Source organism: Pelodiscus sinensis, chromosome 5, assembly GCF_052426305.1.
Source record: "Pelodiscus sinensis isolate ZL-2025 chromosome 5, ASM5242630v1, whole genome shotgun sequence".
Lineage (NCBI taxonomy): Eukaryota > Metazoa > Chordata > Testudines > Trionychidae > Pelodiscus > Pelodiscus sinensis.
In genome coordinates, this window is record NC_143056.1 from 48709047 (window position 1) to 48731641 (window position 22595).

The following is a 22595-nucleotide window of genomic DNA, read 5'->3' on the forward strand; positions in this document are numbered from 1 at the left end:
AAAATAACGTTTGTTTATTAATAAGCCCAGTATAAATAATTGGGAGGGGAGAGGACATCAGCTATGAATATCTCTCTTTCATTGATAAAGAGAATGAACAATTTACAAGCTCAGACTCTATAAACTATGGATAGTGGGATGGATTTATTTGGGATTTTGGTCCTATTGGAGCTGTGAGCAGGAGCAGCCTGAGGCCGGCTGCGGCAGCTGGCACTCCAGGTGGAACACGTGATCGGAGCCCCCGCCTGCAGGGCTGTCAGTGGACTGATGTCATTGGCAGGAGCCCTGGGTGGCGGCGTCTTAGGTGGCGGCAGAGTCTGCCTATAGCCACGGTCCGCCCCTGGCTGTGAGCCTTAGTGCTGTGTAAAGTCACTTCCACAGAATCTTCCCAGTGCTGAGTTGCTCTCCATGTCTGTGTGACTCTGCTGTGGGCTATGATCCCAATTCTGTACCTTTGCTCGGGGAGACCAGAGCTTTTTGGCTCAGCAGGACAGTTTATTATGATTCCCTAAAGCAGTGTTTCTCAACCAGTGGTACAAGTACCCTTAGGGATACTTGAGAGAAGTCTGGGGGTACCTCGATAGAACTAAAATTTGGAGAAAACTGAACTTTTGTATAAGTTTTACAGCACTTTATTATTTTTGTACTTTTTATACCCAATAATTTTACCCACCCGGCTACGATTAAGTTGCTTAAACAAATGTGTTGCAACGGTAGAAAAAAAATTGTGTCTAAAAACTGTAGGTACTGGAGGTACTTATAATTTTTTTTAAAGGGGTACTTTATGAAAAAAAAGGTTGAGAGAGACTGCCCTCTAGCAGTGGTTCCCAACCTTTATTATACTGTGGACTGGCAAACCCATTCACAAACTTTTGGTGGACTGTTAACATTTTATTCACATTTGCATATTCATAATGAATATGCAAATAAAATGTAACTGGCCCACCAAAAGCTCTAGTCCTCAGAGCCACTGCAAACAGCTGGCTTCAGTTCCGGCAGTCACCATGTGGTGGGCAGCTGCCACAGCTGAAACCGCTGTTCACAGTGGCTCTGGGGACCGGGGCTGGGGTCCCCCCTAGTCCCCTGAGCCCCCCCGTCAGTACCAGCCCTAACACCTAGAGCTCTCCACCCCTCCACTATCCCCCAGCGCCAGCCACTGCCCCCAGAATTCCTTGTACAACACTTCCCCCCCCCCCCCCCCGTGCCAGCCTCCTGTTTCCAGAGCCCTACTGGACCTAACCCCCCCCCCCCCGAGCTCCCCCAGTGCCAGTCCTGCCCCCAAAGCCCCCCCACTACTAGCCACATTCCCAGAATCCCCCAATGTCAGCTGTCCACCCCAGATGCTCCAGTGTCAGTTCCCTACCTCTTTGAGCCCCCCAACTTACAGCTCCCCAGTACTAGCACTGTCCCCAGAACCCCCCCAGTATTATCTTCTCCCCCAGTGCCAGGCCCCTGCCTCTTAGTCCCCCACTCCCAGAACCCCCCAGCACTACTCCTGCCCCCAGAATCCGCAGTGCCTGCCCTGCCCCGCTCACCTAGCCCTGCAGTGCCTCCTGGGTTGTGGCTGCTCTAAGACTGCAATGCTGAGCTCTGTGTGGCCCTGCCGCTGTGCAGTAAAGCACTCTTCTGCATCTGGGTGGGAGCAGACCCCCACCCCTGTCCAGCACTGGTTGGCTGAGAGGTGGGGCAGGACCCGCCTCCCCCAACAGATGGAGTAGGAGGGGAGGTGCTGGGGGTGGGAATGTACCTTAGCCGTGGCCCACCAGCCAGTGGTTCACAGCCTGGCACCCGTTTCTGGACTGGCCGTTGGGAACTGCTGCCCTAGAGGCTCAGAGGTATGAACAGCCTTTAAGGTGCTACCAGACTATTTGTCGTTTTTAAAGATTTTTCAGTTACAGACTAACTTGGCTACCCCTCTGAAGCCCATCAAGTGACAGTTTCAAGGGGATCTCTGTGACCAAACCTAATCACACCATCCCTCCCTTTTGCTACCAAACCCTTATCCTGTAAGGCTCACTAGAACTTAAAGCTGGGCCTTCGGGGCTACTAAACATCCAACATCCCCATTCTGCTACATGCTCTTGCCTGGCTATGTCCTATGACCCACCATCCACAGAGTTTGAACCCCCAGGAGGTTCTGCTACAAATGATCTAACTGGCAATAATTTTAGCAATCCTTGATTGGCTCCTTGTCCCTATATAAGCCAATTGGGCATACCAGGGAGTGTCCAGGAAACCATGTGGCTTTCTGGCTAGATGCTATGTCATGCTCTGTTTTGCCATTCCTGAGCTCTTAGTATTTACCTTAGCTCTGACGTGAATTCTGACTCTTGACTGACCACTGGAATCTCAAAATGGACCCTACCCTGATCCTGTCTCTGACGCCATCCTCAGATTAACTCCTGATACTGACACTGGTTTAGATATCAACTTGGCTCTTTACCTCAAAGCTGGCTCTGACCTCCAGCTTCAGTTATTAAATCTTAAACTCTTTCTATTTATCTTACTTACCTTTGCCCACTATTCTACAATACTCACACTTTAATCAGTGTGCCTCTTCCACCTCCTCTTCTCTGTGCAGTCTTAATATGTTTGGGTTAAGCTTTGGTTAAGAATCCAATGGTTTGGGTACTTGTCTACCTCAAACCCCAGACTTTACAGATTTGCTCAGTACTAGTTTTAAACATGAGTGTTACATAATATACAAATGGGTGTTTTATGATACTGAACTAGGATTAAATGAGCTTGGGTTTATTCCTTTACCCATTTAAGTCAATAATAAAAACTTTAATTGATTTCAGTGGTGTGGAATCAGAGACTTAATGATATTTTAAATTAATGACTATATGTTATGCCAAGAGCTACCAAAAGAAAGCTGAAGTATAAGGTAGTTGCATTCTGGTGAATCTTTTTGCTAAAGCTATATAGGTATACATCACAAATGTTCCCCCAAAAGCAAGCAAAGCTTAGGACACATCACTAGAACTGTGCAAATAACAGATTTCCCCTTTCCCCCCATTTCTCTGGCAATTCCAAAAATGTTAAATATGTTATAAAATGTTTTGAAATGTTTTTGAGAATTGAAAAATGAAGGTAATTTTTTTTAAATAAAACGTTTAATTTAGACAAGATGGAATAACTTCATTTTCAATTATTTTAAAATGTTGTTATTATTGATAAATAAAATTAAAGGTAAATTCAAAATGAAAAGTAATTTAGAACAAAAAAAATCAATGTGTCATTTAAAAATGTTGAATTGAAACATTGTTTTTAAATATTTTCTTCAGCCAAAGCAATGCAGCAAAACTGACACAGATTTGCAAAACTTCTGTGTTGCTGAATCTTCTCTTCTTTTGCCCTGAAACAAATTCGGCCAAATAATGTAGCCCACTTCTTCTCCAAACTCCTAGTAGTTCATGAAATTAAGTTGTACTTCAATAGTGCTTTCATTAGGTTAAATATTATGCATCTAGCATATTACTCACTTCTAAAATTGAAATCCATCACTGAGAATATTTGACTATCAACACTAGCTGTGTGCAACATAAGAGGGTTTCAGATGTTATTTCTGCCCATAATAGCCCCATGTTCTTACAACTCAAGAAAGATTAATAATTTTCATTCAATACATTAAAATGAATACTGACATAAGAAATGCTATTTTCTCTCGTAAATCTCAACATGTTTGTCCAAACAAAAAAGAAAACAGAAATGTGTTACTCTAGCGGTGGGTTGGGGGTTCAGGGCAATTCTCGGTCTCAGTCATTGACATTATAGTCAGATTCTCATTATGCAGCTGACTACTAAGAAAAGACCTCCTACAGCTTATTTTATAGTTAACAAAGAATGGGGAAGGAACATGAAGCAGCCTGTCTTGTAGAAACTTTGGTTAGCTGTAGCCTTCGTCTGAGTATGCTTTGATGCGTATGACTTGGATGGGGATTTTCTGCCTGCAAACTACCTATTTACCACTGTGGTTGTGGTTCACACCCTCTTCATCTTAGCACAAGAGTTACCAAAGGGGGAAACTTGCTTTTTTTTCCCCCAAAGACTGTTACTGACAGTGTAACTATGCAATAGCTTTTGTTATTGATGTAGTTAATCCACCTCTTCAAGAGGCAGCAGAATCCTTCCATCCTCCTAGTCTTGTCTAAATGAGGTGTAGGCTGATTTAAGTATGGTTCTTAGGGCATGACATTTTCCAGAGTCCTGAGTGACATAGCTAGGCTGATATAAATTTTAAGTGTAGACCAGGCCTGAATCTCAGAATTCTTGACAGGGTTGGCAGCCATTTTGCTTTGCAACTGACAAGACCATCAGTAGTGTCAATGGGTGGAAAATGATTCGAAACAACTCTAAGTAAAAATTTGATACCACTTCCTCCTCCCCCCACCCATGTATTCAAAAGACTGATGTACAAATGTAGTCCTATCAAACTAGTATGTTGAGTTTATCAGACATTCTCATGATACTTTGCCTGATAACTGTACCACCAACAACCTTGATTGTCTGAACCACAGCGGACATGAATTTCATTTTACTCAGTTGTGCTTTGCCAAAACAGTGATGATATGTTGAAAGTGTGTGTATGAGACAGAGGGGAAAAGTGCACTCTGTGAAATATTATCTTCCACACTAAGCCACAAAAGAGAAATAGAACATAGTCTCAGCTGTAATGTTAAAAAAAAAAAAAAGATGATTGCAAATGAGGAAGTTACTGGTCACACAGGGCTACTCTTACGGGCTCTACAAACAAACCAAATGATATATACTACTCCCTTTATTGTAGTGCAGTTTCTGGTAGCTGGAGTGGGAGGGGAGTAATGTCCAACACATGAATATCTGGGGGGGAAAAAAAAACCCATCAGATTATAAGTGCTTGACTCAGCTGCCAGCCTAGTGAAAAACACTGACTAATACAGATTGTCTCTGTCAGGCTAAATGCCATGTACATTATTCTGAATTCCAGTAATATTATGAATGCAGCCACACTCTCATACACTCATATAAATATTTCCCATTGTTTACCCCTTTCTGTTTTTCTCTCATTTTTGTTAATCTGTAAGTTCCTAGCAGCCTGATCTGTTGGGCTACGTCTAGACTGGCATGATTTTCCAGAAATGCTTTTAATGGAAAAGTTTTCCGTTAAAAGCATTTTCGGAACAGAACGTCTAGATTGGCACGGACGCTTTTCCGCAAAAGCACTTTTTGTGGAAAAGCATCCGTGCCAGTCTAGACGTGCTTTTCCGCACAAAAGCCCTGATCGCCATTTTCGCGATCAGGGCTTTTTTGCGGAAAACAAATCCGGGCTGTCTACACTGGCCCTTTTGCGCAAAAGGACTTTTGCCCGAACGGGAGCAGCATAGTATTTCCGCAAAAACACTGACAATCTTACATGAGATAGTCAGTGCTTCTGTGGAAATTCAAGTGGCCAGTGTAGACAGCTGGCAAGTTTTTTTGGAAAAAGCAGCTGATTTTCCGGAAAAACTGGCCAGTCTAGACACAGCCTTGGAGTCTTAATTTTAAAGAAGTGTCAAATATTTAGGGTGCTGTTTGAAATCAATAGGAGATACAGGTCTTTGGATCCTTCTGTAAATCAGGCGTATAGTGTCCATCTATGTATCAAATAAATATTGTGACAGACTGCTGGCTAAACCAGAGATCTGCTACTATAGCCTGGCTGAAAAGGCCAACTGAAGACAGCTGAGCAAGCCCAGGCCTGACAGGCTAATGGAAGCAGCTGTGAGCCTCATTAGCCAGAGGGCTATATGAGGCAGCCAGAGGGGAAGTGAAGGGAGAGAAGCAGTGTGAGGAGCCAGGATGTTGCTGAGTGTGCATCCCCAGCTAGAAGGAGAGGCTGGCTGAGTTTGCTGTAATCCAAAACTCTGTAAATAGAAGGCGGTGGGAAACTGACAATAAAAGAAAGGCACAGGTGTCTGCACCAGGAAGGATCTCCAGCTGATTTGTGGACAAAGAAGGTGTCCCAGGGAGGGGCCTGAGTGAGGTCCTTGCCACAATGTGTTCTCCCATAATCAGAATGGTAATAGAATGGGAAGAGTCTATTGAAATAGCTGAAGTAGACAGTTTCAAGGTTCTTGTTCATTATCTGCTATGTTTGTTCTCGCTCAAGCACCTGGCGTTGGCTATCGACAGAAGACAGAACACGGGGTTACATGGATGTTTGGTCTGACCCAGCATGGGTCAATGTACTAGGGTAGCGAGTGCAATAAGAATGGCACAATGGTCCATCCAGAGGCTGGTATCAGAGGTTCATGGGGTGTGAACAGAACATGGGGTGTGACTCCCTCCTTCTCCTCTCAGTTTCTCGATGTCAGAGGTTTACGGCCACCCTAAGCGTGGAGTGGCATCCCTGGCCATCTTGGATAATAGGTCCATCAATGGCTATCTTCATGAATTTGAGTTCTTTTTATATTTTTTGGCTATCTTAACTAAGCTACGGTTTAGTCACGGCAAACATGGCGGTCACAGATTTTGTGACTTTACTAGACCTCTCTCACTTCTTTGGCTTCAGTTGTCAGTGGCTGAAGCCTGGGCTAGAGCTGGGGTGATGCTCCCATGCCCTGCAGCTGGGGTTTGAAGAGGACTCTGTGACCCCCCCCACCCTGTGCCTCCCAGCAAAGAGTGAAGTTAGGGCTGCATGCCTCTGCCTCATGGCTGATGGCAGGACTGCAGCCAGAGCTGTGTGTCTCCCCTCTCAAGGCTGTCCACTCACCTGTGGTTGGGGGTTTGTGACTCTGGCTGCGGTTGGAGTCAGTACAGTGTACTCCGGTCCTGCAACTGCAGCCAGCTCTGGAGTGGCAGCTGTGTGCCTGCCTCACTGCATCCCCCCCCCACTTTGGCTGTAACCCTTGGAGCTCTGCCTGCTCTGCCCTTACCATGGGGGTGAGAATGGGGGCTTGATCTTTGTCCCCCACATAGGACTTCAGCTGTCCTTCCTCCTACTGACCTAGCTCTGGTCCCCCAATTATTTTTGTGGAGTCACAGATAGGTCGTGGGCTGGAATGAATTTTTATTTATTGTGATCTGTGCATAGTTTTTACTCTCTAGGATAATGTGGGGCAACTGCTTTGGAGACCTTGTGCTTCAGAGGGACACAGAAGTGCAGGACCAAGGGTGGCCCATGTAATTAGTAGGGACACTGGTGCTGGTAGCAGGGGTGGGGACCTGCCCCTGCAATCACCAGTGGCAGTGGGAAGTGGAGTGACCTGGTCCCCAGCTTGCTCTGCTCTGCCAACTCCCTGCATTGCTCAGGTGAGGGGACTTTGGGGAAAGGGTGAAATGGAGGTCAAAGCAGGACCAGGAAGAGGCAGGGTGGGAGCAGGACCTGGTGTAGAGGGGGTTGTCCCAGGCCCCATACCTCCCTACTAAAAATAACCTGGAGAGAATATTAACCTTAATCACAGCATTTTATGGCAATGAATTGTGCAGCGTGGGAAACAGTACTTTCTCTTGTTTATATTAATACACAATTATTAATTAATCTTCTGCCCATTAATTTAATCAAGTGACCCCTAGTTTTTGTATTGCCGGAAAGGGTAAATTACACTTTCTTCACACCATTCATGATTTCATAATCCTCTATAATAGCCCCCCTTAGTCATCTCTCCTCTAAGATGAATAGCCCTAATTTTTGTAGTGTCTCCTCATTCCACACCCTTGATCATCTCTGTCGCCTTTCTTGGAACCTTTTCCAGTTCGACTACATCCTTTTTGAGATGGGATGACTGGAACGGGATACTGTATTCAAGGTGTGTGTGCACTATAGATTTATATAGTGGCATTATGATATTTTCTATCTTCTATCCATTTCTCAGCTGTTCTTACAGTCAGACATTTAAGGCTACGATTTATTGTATGAAAATAAGGAAAGGGTTTTTTGGGTCTCGGTTCATTACTGCATACAAATCTTAAGTATTTTTATTATTGTTAAATGCTATTCAGAATAGCTTTCCATAGTAGGTGATTTATCTGAGAATCTTATTATCTTTAGGGAAAGTAATAAAGCATAGGTCAGCTACCACAAAGGAAACCAGGTATGTGTGAGTCTCAAGCATAGAAAATGTAAGGTCTTGGCATAAACTCTTGTGGTGGCTTTATATTGCATGTCCAACACGCTAGCTACTAGCCATATGTGGCTATTTGGCCGGTTGAGTGCGGCTAGTTGATATAGCAGTTACCACTATAGCGGCCTCTGCTTCAGAACCGGTTGGACATCATGGCTTTAAACTTGAGGATTTTTTCCTTCAATAATTGACTGCATTCTACAGTCAATGATACAAAAAATGCTATGTAAATAAAGTGGACAAATTTCCAAAATGAAACAATGACTGGTTTAGTCAGCCAAAGCAAGTCAAAACAGACAAATATTGTTACAAAAGTATATTTTTAAAATGGGAGATAATGTTACTACTACTAGCCTGCGACATACAGCAATATACATATATTTTGCAAAATGGAAGATTTTTTTCCCTAGTTCTGAATGAATTCAGCAAACAAAACCGAGGATGAATATCACTAGCTTTCATGAGCAAAAACATCTGTAATAGTACAGGCAGTCCCCGAGTTACGCGGATCCGACTTATGTCGGATCTGCAGTTACGAACGGGGCCGCCTCCCTGGTCTCCAGCAGACCAGGGAGAGGAAGCAAAGCGGCGGAGCACGCGGGCAGTCTGCTGCCCGCGTGCTCCGCCGCTTTGCTCTGCTTTGCTCCCCGTCTCCCTGGTCTGCAGGCCAGGGAGAAGGGGAGCAAAGCAGAGCAAAGCAGCGGAGCACGCGGGCAGCGGACAGCCCAGATGCGTCTGGGCTGCCCGCGTGTTCCGCCGCTTTGCTCCCCGTCCCCCTGGCCTGCAGACCAGGGAGACGGGGAGCAAAGCAGAGCAAAGCCAAGGAGCACACGGGCAGCGGACAGCCCAGACACGTCTGGGCTGTCCGCTGCCCGCGTGTTTCGCGGCTTTGCTCCCTGTCCCCCTGGTCTGCAGACTAGGGAGAGGGGGAGCAAAGCCGCAGAGCCCGAGGGCAGCAGGACAGCCACGGTGCGTTTGGGCTGTCCCGCTGCCCCCGTGCTCTGCGGCTTTGCTCCGGACGCCTGTGGTACAGCAGCTGGGGCACTGCCGGTTGGTCCCGTAGCGTCGCTCTGGGCGCTACTGGACCAACCCGGCAGCACCCCAGCTGCTCTGCCCCAGGCGTCCTGATTCAGCCACTGCTGGTCAGTTTTTCTTTCCTGCTTGCTAAGTCTGAAATCACTGGGAGTTGTGCTCATTTGAGGCTGATGAACAGACGTCATATCCAAGAGGTGGATGGCAGCAGTTGGTGACTGACAGCCAGCAGGGTGGCGCTGGAGAGATGCAGTGGCAGGACAGCAGGGTGGTGCTGGAGTGATTCAACAAGTGGTCAGCAGGTTGGCAGCAGCAGTAATGGTGGTGGTGGGACAAGCGGCCAGGAAGGTGATGGTGAAGAGGTGCAACAAGCTGCCAGAAGAGTGGTAGTGGAGAGCAGTGAGCAGGTGGGTGGTGAGTGACCAGTGGAATGAGTGATATGTCTTTTTATTACCCTCCCACACACACACCCAGGATGGGAGGTGAACGCTGGGTCTGCCCTGACCAAGGACAGCAACTTTGAGTGGAATGTAGAGAAGATTTGGACATGGGAAGGGGACATTTAGATTGGTGAAATTAAGAACCTGAGAGGAAAAGGACACTGCCTGACCTAAATGGGATGGAACTTTTACTCATAGTTTGAGCCCTGTTTGTGGTGGTTTCCTGAATGAATGTCAAGTTACTTCTCTCCCTTTTAATAAAAGTTATTTTTCTACATTCAGACTGTGCCTGTGAGTGGGGAAGTACTGCATCTCAGAGGTGCTTAGGGGTGTGTGAATTTTCCAGGTTACTAGATGGAGGGAGGGGAAAGTCAGTTCTGTGTTGCATGGATGGAGAGGAACCCCTAGATATTGAACCTGGCCCTGGCTGCTGATGGCTCCACCTGGCAGAAGTGTTACAATTAGAATACTTTTTTTGACTGCTGAAATGAAAAGCTTCAATAGCCTAGACCAGTAGTTCCCAAACTTTTTGGCGTCATACCCCCTTTTTGAGACCCTCACGCCCCCTCCCCCAAAATAGAAGCAAAACTTGTTGAGCAAAAAAAAAAGGAACTGACCGGGACCGAAAAGCAGTCGCGGCCCCTTTAATTCATAGAACCAGTGTTGAAGGGGGGGGGGGGGGGGGGGGGGGAGGGGTGCTGTATTCCAAGGGAAAAGTTGTTGACCCCCCCCCCCCTCCAGGTTGCCTTTTTAAGAGCAGGCATTGCCCCTTTAAGGTGGCCCTTTGAAGTCTGCCTGGGATGCTCCCCCCGCCAGCCAGCCTGAGCTGCACGTGTTCCGGCAGACGCCCGAGCAAGGAAAAACAGAAAATACCGGACACTTCACATGGTATTTTCTGATTTATTTTTTATTTATTTTTTTTATTACTGGACGGACTGGGCTCTTTGACTGGGGGGGGAGGGGTTGTCACCTCATGCCCCCCCGGGAATTTCTTCACACCCCCCTGTTTGGGAACCTGTGTTCTAAACTGAACTCCTGGGATGTCACACAAGAAACAGGACTGCTCCACTAGAATTGGGACATATGATCATTTCTGTATGAGATTATTGGCTCACTATAATAGGTTAAAATTTCCTATATTATAAAGAAAAATACAGTAAATACTGCACAGTGTTAAATACAGGAGGGTTCCTATTACTCAGATCAAATCTATCCGGTTAACAGCCAGTTGTCTTTTGTCTATTGATTCCTAGGTACTTAAATACTGTAAACATCTAGGGTATGTAATAGGAATGTGAAGAACTAGTCGACAGGCTAGTCAACTAGTCACTCCTTCCCCTCTCCCCCGCTCTTGTTGCTTCTATCAGAAAGAGGCAGCAAGAAGGGGAGGGAGAAGGAGATACTTCAAAGAGGCAGCACCATGTGGAGCCTGGGGCCAGACCTGCGCTCTATGCGGCACTGCCGCTTTGAAACACCTTGTGTAGCCCGGGGATGCATCAAAATGCATCAACTATACGATTGGTCAATTCTCACAATTTAACCTCTCTAATATGCAACTGTATAATAGCACATAGATACTGATAGGTGTCTTAGAAAATAGATATTATAATTTTTGTTCACAAATCATTGCAGGTAGCTTGAATTGTGCTTATGGGTGTGGTGTGTGTGGTGGCTTCAGAAACAATTACTTTTTGATTGTAGCAGAAAGCTTATCTCCTCTATTGGGTGTTCTTGGAGCTACAGGACTCTTCCTCTGTCTTGCAACATAGATGATTTAACTATTTGGGGGCTAGTTAGAAGGGTTTTGGTATTAGTTTTAATCTTTTCCAGCGTTTGCTATTAACTGCTTAACAAATGACCAGTCCCTGAACTGAACAGTATGCAGTGTATTCTACTGGTGAGGGCATTGGCTTAGTAGCCGTCAGGCTTGCATTTTGCCTTGATATATCTTATAATTTTATTGGCAAGGTACTTATGTTGCTCTGTCACAAATTGCCAGGTTCATTCAAACACCCTGACTCATGTGGGCATCAATTTCATGCACACACGCCTTCTTGTTATCCTGGCTTAGATTTTTTTTTTCGCTTTCTCTATTAGTCCTGCTGTTTTTGCCTCTCCTACTAGTCATTGACCAGACCTTTTTCTGGTGCTTACATGTGTGCAAATGTAAAATTTTCTTTTTTGCTTTCTGTGATTTCCTTCATTTGAAAAGAAAATCATACGTATATTTTGATTTATTTACAGATTGCTATTACAATAATAAGAATGTGTGATTTGTAATTGCTCTGAGTATGTTGTGTAATATTTATATCCCTCCCACTTCCTTTATGGTTGCAAAGTCAGTGTGTTGTGTTGTAAACTTTAGACAATCCTCCTGCCATCCAGGCCCATTTTGTGACGGTTGCGCAATTAGTCATTTTTTTTAAAATTGCAAACTCAGTTTTGGTGGTGACATATGAACATTTCACTGTAAACAGTTTCATTGCATCAGATTTTATTACCATAGGCTTCCACACTAATATTTTTTTTCCTTTGAAAACCAGGACTAGTGTTTCAGTAACCACACACTTCACAATCTGAGATCAAGACTGGTGGACTCCATTGATATAAAGGTTTGCGAGCAAGGGTGCTAAATATTTCTTAATAAGTGGAAGATCAGCTTGGCTCTGTACATAATGACTCTGCACAGAAGCATTTGAATTATGTTCCCTTGAGCAAGTAAAGAAAAAAGGCAGAGTAAGATTGATATCAGTTTCTTCACCATTTATTTATTCCTGTTGTACGTGGATAAGCTACAAATCTCACATGGATATCTTCCCTATAGAAGGCTGTGTATGTTAGGTGCCACTCTTTTATGTGAATGGGACAATGATTCTTTTAGATCAGTTACTAGTCTGTTGTGTTTTGCAGTCCAACTTGTAAGTGTAAAGTGCCTCAAACAGATTTTATTGGTTTGTAACATACATGCATTTTAAAGCATCAAGCTCTGGGGCCATTGACCATGGTAATGCAATTTTGCAGCTGAACAAAAAAACCCCGTAATTTCACCAGCTGTATCGTATCTAAACCAAAAATGAAAGACACAGCAAACCACATCCATATTGACTTCACTGTGGCTCTGCATATTTACAGCAGCTCTGTATCCGGCCCAATGGGCGCTAGCTCTTTAAAATAAAACTACCAGCTTCCTCTCATCTAGTATAAGCTCTTGTAACATATCTTTGACTCCAATGTGAGCACCTTATAATTAACAACTCACAAATGCTGTGGGGTTTTTTCCTTAATTTTTTCACCCTCCCATCCTTTTGTCTTGTTGTCCATTGCAAACTGTTTAGACAAAGCTGACCTCAGTAGTCATTTTCATTGACTGTAAGCATTGAAGTGGTGCAAGTTTCTCCCTCAGTCTGTTGATTTTCTTGGAATAATTCATTATTGAATGTGAGGTTTTTTTTATGCCAACTACAGACGTGGGTAAATCTCAGACTGAGATTGTGCACTCCTTTTTAGCTCCCTCCCCTCTGCCTACAGTGTTAACCTTTCCTTCAGTGAAAGAAATTATTCTACAATTCATATGCTGTAGAAGAAAGACTCAATCAAATTACTCCATGGAGTGGATAGCTAGTGCCACTGAAACTAACAGACTTGGAATTAGATGAGGTGTTTGTTTTCAGTATGTTGGCCCTGTGCAGGTTTCTTTTCAGCTAGCTCAGTGAAGATATAAAGTTTAATTTATAATCATTTTATGCCTTTTCAATAATTGCAGTTGTGTGTTTGACAGGGGAGGGTTGGCTGGGAAGATGAGAGCTCTGTAAAACACTTAAGCTTGTTCTGATAAATAGGAGCTTTATTTTTTTAAATGTACATGCCTCCTCTGGTCAGGATCTATATTTTCCACTGTGTTCTGTATAGCAGTTTGGCCTCTCATTACTTTTGGTAGAACAATTCCTAGAGAAACAGGAATCTACAGAATAAATCTAGAAGGATAAACTACCTTTTAGGTGATTCTCCATGGAGGTATAAGAAGCAGCTTATCTTCAGTGTACAGCAGTAATCTCCAACCTTTTTAGGCATGAGATCACTTTTTTAATTTAAATGCAATCCAGGATCTACCTGAAACCCAAACACCCTTGCCCCACCTCCTTCCTGCCCCTCTTTTGAGGCCCTGTCCTACTCACTCCATTCTCCCTCACTTTTTTTATTAGGCTGGGAGCAGAGGGTTGGGACGTTGGGAAGGAGGATACAGACACTGATCTTGGGCTAAAGGCTTTGGGCGCGCAGCACTGCCCCTGGGCGCAGGGCGCACGCACAGCCCGACTACGGCTGCTGGCATGCAGCCCAGGGCCTGCCCATAAGACGCACGGCACAAGCGCAGCCCAGTCCAGCCCGGCTGTTGCGTGCGCCAGGCTGTGTAGGGCCCCGCGGCCGTGGGGGAAAGGGCGCTGCTGGTTGGCGCCAAGGGGATGCGGGTGGACCGGCACTGCGGGAGCTGGGCTCGCGGCACGTGATGGCAGCTGTAAGGGATGCCACGTGCTTCTTACAGCTGTCGTCAGGCGCCCCCCAGCAGTTGGCACCCTGGGCAGCTGCCTGGCTTGCCCATGCCTCCGTCCGGCCCTGCTCATAAGAATCATCCACAATTGCCCCCTAACTAACCACACCTCCATTTTGTAGCTCCATGCTGCCTCTCTGCTATACATCCTTCCCCTTTGACCGGGAGTGACACTGAAGGCAGATGCTCTCCCCACCACACATAAATATGGCCTCCTGCAAGTGGGAGACATAACCTTAGTCTTGTCCCTGATATCATGTCACATTTAGAGGAGATTGTCCTTTTGTCAAAACTCTCTAGTGCTATGTAATGAGCTCAAAAGTCCATTAGCAGCTACACTGGGCCTTTATCCTTACTTCTTCTAAGAGCCATCTAAACTTTTATATCATATCAATCACTGTCCTATGAACCCGAGCAACCATGTGGTGGTACTGTATTGTGTGCACCAATATTTTCAGTGACCCCATCTCAGCTTTCATCCTAAACAAGTATGTTTTCTATTCTGTGTGAATGAGGAAGTTCTAAGAGAGCCTAAAAATAAAATTGGTAATGACCTTCAAGAGAGGTTTCCTACCTCAACAGCTCCAGTTGGGCTGAGGCTGCTGCTGTTTTTCCTGACTGCAGACAGGGAGAGAGACCTGAAATGAGCAATCAGCTTGTTTATGGCAGGTTTTAGTGCCTCACTGCTGTATAAGAGACTTTGGCAGAAGGGATTTGGTTCTTGTGTACTTGAGAGTTTTCTGCTTCATTTTGCTCCATAAAACCCAGGCTCTTGTTTACAAAAATTAGCAGCTTCCCAAGGTTTCTGCTGATTTTGAGGAATCAACCCCTTGCAGCTATGTGACACGAGCATGCGGCTCCTGCTCTGCCCAGCACTTGCAGAATGAGTGTTCCCTACGTGCAGTTGAGCACTTGGATTAAACACCTGCACGATACAATTGGCACAACCCAAAGAGCTGCTAGAGGCTCCATATCCTGTTTGGGAATCACTTCAAGTGAAATTAATGATTCTTCTCTGCACGCAAAACTTAAAAAAAGAAGAAATATACTTTTATACATGCAATTACTCTGAAGCGGTGTGTGTGTGTGTGGGGGGGGGGGTATATGCTGCTACTTCTCGTCAGAAATGCAGCAACTTCATGGCTTCTAACCCCATGACACATATATCATTTAAAACAACAAATGCCATACATCAGTGGTCACCAGCTGGTAGATCATGATCTACCAGTAGATCTTGGAGCCTCTGACAGGTGATCCTGACTGGTTGGCTGGGAGGCTATCAAGTGCCAGCACTTCAGCTATCCCTCCCCTCACTGCCCTGCTGCTTATGCTCAGAGCTGCCCCCTGGGAGCCTCCTGCTTGTTGTGCAGAGAGAGGGAGGCAGGGGGGCATTGGTGTCACTCAGTCCCCCTCCCCTGTACCCCGTCTTCACAGAGTGAGGAGGGTGGGGCTTCGATGAAGGAGTGGGGCAGGGGTATTTGGGTTTGAAATCTTGGACTGACTTAAATTCAAAAAGTGATCTTGTGCTTAAAAAGGTTGGAGACCGTTGCCGTGCATAGTTGTCACACGCCTTTTGGAATGATAGGGTGTCTTGTTTTAAAGAGTATTTACACATTAATTTCAATCATTTTGGGCTGCATTCAGGGCATTATTTTGGTTCAAATTCTCATCATAGCAGTGATCCTCTTCCAAAAGGTTTTATGTGCTGATTTGCAGTGTGGCCAATTCTCATGATGATATTGTGAGGTTTGCGATATTTGATGTTTTGCTTAAAGTCCCAGTTCTTGGAGCAATGTGATTTACATCTGAATCTCCTCCTTCCTTTAAAATCAAAAAACCTTCTACCTCTCTTGGTGGCAGAGACAAGTCTGAAAATGACAGCTTTTGGGCTGTCACATCAGAAAGTAAATAAAGAAAAGAAATCACTTTTACACTTATGACTTTTAAGCCAATCTCATGATTGATTTGGGGGCCCAACATGATTTTTGAATGTCAGGTGTCAAACTAGTTTGCTGGTCAATTAACAGTGAGAGTTGATGATCTGGTGCAGTTTGATATCTAGGTGAAGGCACAAAGTCTTGTTCATTGGTCTCACCGGACCGTGAGAAACCTACACTGAATCCAGGAAGGAAGCCTGCACTGAATCCAGGTCTGTGTCCTAAAGCATGTTCTATAAAGCCCTACTCTAAAGAATCAAAAGGTTGCTGCATAACTTCAAGATTGGTGTGACTGGCTTAAGGCAGCAATGCATACCCACAAGCACTAGTGGATTTCTCAAGTGATGAAAGGGGGTACACTGCACACTTCGGAATGGAATCCAGCCCTGTAAATTCCTTAGGTTCTCCAAGGTGAAACGTGTGTGTGTGTGTGTGTGTGGGGGGGGGGGAGTTTTTAAAATTCATTTGTACTACTACAGCAGATGGTTTCTGCATAGATGGATGTTGTTTTAATACCAATTTAATTGCAGTCATTGTTTACATTCAACCAACCCATATTCCAGAGTCTTTTGTATGGACCAGAACACTTTATTTTCTTTTGTTCTGATCAATCTTTTATTAAACGAGAGACTCCATAGACAAAGCTAGTGATCTGTGTCCTTGAAAGTTCTGAATATTTGATATCTACATTTGTCTGTCTGAGGAAAGTGCAATGAAATCTTGATGGACCAATCACAGCTACTGCTGCTACATTGCAGTATGGGTCAAAACAAGAAGCATTTTAAGCTTGCGTACTGTGAGAAGAATCTGTTCAGTTTTCAGATCTTAACTAAGGCATTTCACACATACTGTCTCTTATTACTATTTCACAGTTCTGTTTTCAACTATCACAAACAGAATGGTACTGTAAATATATATTGTGTATACCCAACAAATGTACCACCAATACCCAAAGGGGTTTTGCTCCGTTTCTTCTAAACAAGACTGTGTGAAAGAGATATCTGTCGCCGTTAAACTCATTAAATATCCTGATGGAATCAAAGAATACATATCTAGAGAATAAACGGAACAAGCTTGCACTACAGAAAGACCTGTAGATGGTGCTATTATCCAACTGGAAAAACTTGGTTTATACGGAGACTGATCAGAGTTTTAGTGCTTCTTTAGGAAAGCTGGACTCAGATTGGTTTAGTTCAATTTTGTATAGGGATTTCTGAGCTGTAAGTGAAAATGACATAGACAAAATCTTTCCATTGGAGATGGATGGGTATAGAAGTCAGTGTGCTGCCAGTTGCATTTGTGGGAACTACAACACCTTCCAGATGTGTTGCATAACCTGAACCCTAGCTAATCATTCACAAATCATAATTGCTAGGAGAGAATGATGAATACTTTTATCAAGTTTTATAGCCGGGGAATGGACTGAGTGTCAACAGAATTCAGTGCCACCTCATAAGGATCTCTCCCCAGCTTGAGAAACGGAGGTAAAAGGGGAACTGGGATGGAATGCTTTGGTATATCTTCGCGTCCCCCACCTTTATCGTCACATCTCACCCTTTGATGCAAAGGTCCCATAGCTCTGACCTATACTACTTACTGCAGAGAGCTCAGCTGTGGATATGCTGCTAGCAGAGTACAGCAGGATTGGCAAATTTACCATCTAAAAATAGATTGATAAGAAATGATTTCACCAAAAGAATTGCCTGACTAATGATGACCCTCTCACAGTAACTGCTGGCTGTCTTCTCTCCCCCCCCCCCCAACTGAGTTATTATTGGATTCTTTACTCCTTCATAATCTGCTGATTGGTGGCAGATTGTCTAGCAGCTGCCATCTGTTCTAGTGCTTGTTGAATATATTTGCCTTTTTAGTTCTAGATTAGCCTTGGTCTGGTAATAATTCTGTAGAGATTTAGGGGAGAGAGAAGAAACTGTGGGCTGAGTTCCTTGCTAGAAAACCACCTTTTTTTCAGTCTTAAGCCCAATTCAGCAAAGCACCTGAGTAGTCCCATCCCTATTGAGAAAAATACTTGAGCATGTTCCTAAATGTCATTGACTTCACTGGAACATTAGCACATACTTAAGTGGTCTGTCTGGACCTGACAGTCCTCAGGGGTTATCCTTTTTTCAGATGGTTCCTGAATCCTGCACAACTTATATATAAAGCTCATCTGAAGAAGTGGCTTGTGCCCAGGAAAGCTCAGGATACTATTTACATTTTTTTGTTAGTCTTTAAGGTGCTGCAGGACCCTCTGTTTAAGTTTTTTTCAGTTACAGACTAACACGGCTACCTCTCTGAAACTAAAACTAAGGGTATGTCTAGCGTCGACACAGCCCTGTCACTAAAAGTCAGCATGTGTGTACGCTTGTTTGTTGGTACTTTTGCAGACAATTCTTTTACCCTCAACAAGTGGTTTTCCCTTTGTAGGAGAGCGCTACTGCAGACAAATCAGCGTTCACATTTGCACTTGCATTGCAAGTCTTTGTCATTTGCGGAGGGAGGGAGAAGGGTTAAACACTGTGAATGACAAAAGTTTTGTTGATCAAGTGCAAGTGTAGACAGCCTCAGTGGTTTTTTTTTTTTTTTTTTTTTTTTTTTTTTTTTTAAGAGGAAAAACGACTTGAGAGAGGGATTTAATAGCAGTCAGGGCTGAGGAGCAGAAGAATGCTGGCTGTGCATATGCTCTCCCATGTCACTATGGATAGCCGTCTATCCACTCCCCCACTAAGGTTCCAGGAGTAATTTAATGCTGACCCCAATGGTCCAGCAGAACCTTTCTATTTCTAATTGCAAACTGCTACCTCTGAAGATGGATTCTGGGTAGCCCCTGGTAGCAGAGGCTGCAGGTTTGCAAAAATTTTGGTGGTGCCCAGAATACCCAGAGCCTGCAACCCTAAGGTTCTTGGAAGGAGTTTGGATGTAGAGAGGGTGAGGGATTAGGCTCTGGGAAGGAACATGGGTATGGGAGGGACTCTGGGGTACAGGCTCTGGGCTGGGGCAAGAGGTGGGTGAGGGAGGAGGTGGAGTGCGGAGTAGAGGACATGGCACTTGGGCACTACCTTCTGGCAGCTGCTCCTAGGCAGAAGGTAGAGGGCCTCCACATGCTGCTTCCCATTGGCTGCAGGGGTAGCACGTGGAGGCACAGCCCCTTCACCTGCCTTAGTGTCTGCAGGGTCACAACTACCGGCAGCCATGCAGAGCGAGTGGCAGGAAGCTGGTCTAGAACTGCCAGGTGGGGCCAGGAGATGCACAGAGGGTGTGTGTGTGTGGCATGCGGGGGTGGCAAAGAGGGATGGGGTGAGACCTAGCCCTGAACTTTGCTGTAGCCGGGCCCCGGGCCAGAAATATTCCTGGTGTCCAGGCACCACACATCTATATCACTTCCCATGCCTAGGAGGTAATATGGAAGGAGTATGGCAGCACAATACTTAAGAGCTACATCGGTGAGTAGTTGGTCCTGCCATGAGGGCAGGGGACTGGACTTGATGACCTCTCAAGGTCCCTTCCAGTTCTATGATTCTATGATTTACATAGCTTCCCTGGTTCTCTGGCTCCTCTGAGGGGCATCCTTTCCCCTCTGGGTGGCTGTGTCTAGACTGGTCAGTTTCTCTGGAAAATCAGCCACTTTTCCGGAAAAACTTGCCAGCTGTCTACACAGGCTGCTTGAATTTCCGCAAAAGCACTGACAATCTCATGTAAGATTGTCAGTGTTCTTGCGGAAATATTATGCTGCTCCCGTTCGGGCAAAAGTGGCCCTTTTGCGCAAAAGGGCCAGTGTAAACAGCTCAGATTTGTTTTCCGCAAAAAAGCCCCGATGGCAAAAATGGCGATTGGGGCTTTTTTGCAGAAAAGCGCATCTAGATTGGCACAGACGCTTTTCCATAAAAAGTGCTTTTGCGGAAAAGCATCTGTGCTAATCTAGACGCTCTTTTCTGAAAATGCTTTTAACGGAAAACATTTCCATTAAAAGCATTTCCGGAAAATCATGCCAGTCTAGATGTAGCCAGTGTGTCTACATTCTAGAGTTTAACTCGAAATAAGCTACGCAGATTGAGCTACGTCAATTGCATAGCTTATTTTGAAATAAATGCTGTCAAGACGCTCCCTATGTCGAAATAGAGTACTCTTCCTCTGACTTAGCTTATTCTTCATACAATGAGGGTTACAGGAGTCAGAGTAAGAAGACCTTCAGCTCGACAGTGTTTTGACACTTTCGAAATAACTGCCTGAGTTATTCGGAATAACGCTACCCTCTATGTCCTAAGATCTGTTTCTGGACCGCATGTGGGACATTCTGGCTTTCTGCATCCAGGTGTCTAGCTGGCAATTTCCCCTTCAGTGGTTTGTCTTTATGTATTTGATATCAGTCATACCCATTTAAAATTAAACAGATACTTTGCAGAAGCAATTGGTAGGTTCCTTTACCATAATAGCTGCCATCTCAGAACTTTTTGTAGGAATAGGAGTGGGTAGGCCTGTGTCCTGGCCAGAATCCAACTTGGATAATTACATTCTGTCTAAAAATTCAATGACTTGTTTATTCTTCCCTTCTGCTAAATGCCTGGGGATCATTCATTCTGAAACTTGCCATTTAAATGCAAAGTTATTAGATGAGTCATCTTCATTAATTTTATTATGTATCTCAATCAACATGCAGTTGTTTTGTATTCAAATAATACAAACGTTTCCTAATATGCTGATTTTTAGTGAGTACTAACCAAGAATACAGTTCACACATTTCAATGAAGTCTCTCATGGCCTGATTTTTAGAATTTTTGAGAATGTACTGATTAAGTTGGAGCTCCAACTTCTCGGCAGTCTAAAAATCAGGCCAGTAATAACTAGTAGTCTAGAAACATAAAAATCTATTCTTACAGTAATGAAAAAATAGATAAGAGCCTAACTAACTCAAACAAAAAACCCCTGAACTCTAAGCTAAGTCACCTCTGTATTCAAGCAAGATATATTTTAGTTCAGGTACAACTAGTAAAAAAACTTGACTGGTTTATTTTGGAAAGCAGATGTGAAAATAAAGAAACAAAAATCTGAAGGTGCTGGGTTTTGTACTGTTGGGTTAGATCACTAATTTTCAAATGTGTCTAGTGAAGCTGGACATAATCAAGCTGAAATTTGTCAATTGTTTAGGTTTTTTTAACTCATTAAAATATAATTGACTTTGAGCTAAACACCTCTTATTTTGAGGTAAAAAATCCAGATCTAGAGTTTGCAAATGGACCATCTCTTTTTATAAGGATGAAAAGTCTGGATCCAAATGATCAAAAACTTCAGAGTGATTTTCTATTTGGTCTTGTTTCTACATCAAACCCTGTTAAGTCTGTGAGTGACAGGCCCACAAAATGGCAACAGTTCACTCTAGCATCAGGGGTAGGCTCCAACTCAAGTGAACAAGAAAGGGCACCCGAGATAGCTCCCTTATTTTTGAAGTGACAGATCATTCTTACTCCAACTCAGTCCTTTATAAATGTAAAAATAATCTGTGGGATATCACAAAACATATGGTTGTACTACTACTCCGAGAAATGGTCGGAGGTAAACAGGATGAGGTTTAATAGAGAGAAATGCAAAGTGCTCCACTTAGGAAGGAACAATCAGTTCCATACATACAAGATGGGAAGCGACTGTCTAGGAAGGAGCATGGCAGAAAGGGATCTAGGGGTCATAGTGGACCACAAGTTGAATATGAGTCAACAGTGTGATGCTGTTGCAAAAAAAGCAAATATGATTCTAGGTTGTATTAACAGGTGTGTTGTAAGCAAAACTCGTGAAGTCATTCTGCCGTTCTACTCTGCACTAGTTAGGCCTCAGCTGGAGTACTGTGTCCAGTTCTGGGCGCCACATTTCAAGAAAGATGTGGAGAAATTGGAAAGGGTACAGAGAAGAGCGACAAGAATGATTAAAGGTTTAGAGAACATGACCTATGAAGCCAGGCTTCATGAACTGGGCTTGTTTAGTTTGGAAAAAAGAAGATTAAGGGGGGACATGATAGCGGCTTTCAAATATCTAAAAGGGTGTCACAAGGAGGAAGGAGAAAATTTGTTCCTCTTGGTTTCTGAGGACAGGACAAGGAGTAATGGGCTTAAAGTGCAGCAGGGGAGGTTTAGATTGGACATTAGGAAAAAATTCCTAACTGTCAGGGTGGTCAAATATTGGAATAAATTGCCAAGGGAGGTGGTGGAATCTCCCTCTCTGGAGATATTTAAGAACAGGTTAGATAGACATCTGTCAGGGATGGTGTAGACGGAGCTTGATCCTGCCTTGAGGGCAGGGGGCTGGACTCGATGACCTCTCGAGGTCCCTTCCAGTCCTATGATTCTATGATTCTATGATTCTACCCTGGCAGAAAAAGCAGAGACCCAAATTATGAGTAGGAGTTACAGTTCAAGTCTGCTTCTCCCTTGCACCATCAGGGAAGTAAGCCATGTCAGCTCATTTTCTAGTGCAACTTACTTCCAAATAGGCTCAGCTGTCCAGGCTGGAGTGCTGGAATGGCAGAAGGGGCACAGTCATGCATTGGTCTACTGTTCCCCACCTGTGA

The 22595-nt window shown here is 44.4% G+C and overlaps 1 long non-coding RNA gene across 3 annotated transcripts in view; it reads left to right on the forward strand.

Moving 5' to 3' along the window:
• The window catches only part of LOC142829114 (uncharacterized), a 166422-nt gene that overhangs the window by 59407 nt on the left and 84420 nt on the right, over nucleotides 1-22595 (forward strand). Inside the window, exon 1 of one of the 3 annotated variants that reach the window (XR_012903400.2) lies at nucleotides 17182-17523. The exons of the other annotated variants lie outside the window; for them this stretch is intronic. This is a non-coding gene — a long non-coding RNA (uncharacterized LOC142829114). Of the gene's footprint in view, nucleotides 1-17181; nucleotides 17524-22595 lie in introns of those variants that run through there. 3 annotated transcript variants of the gene reach the window in all.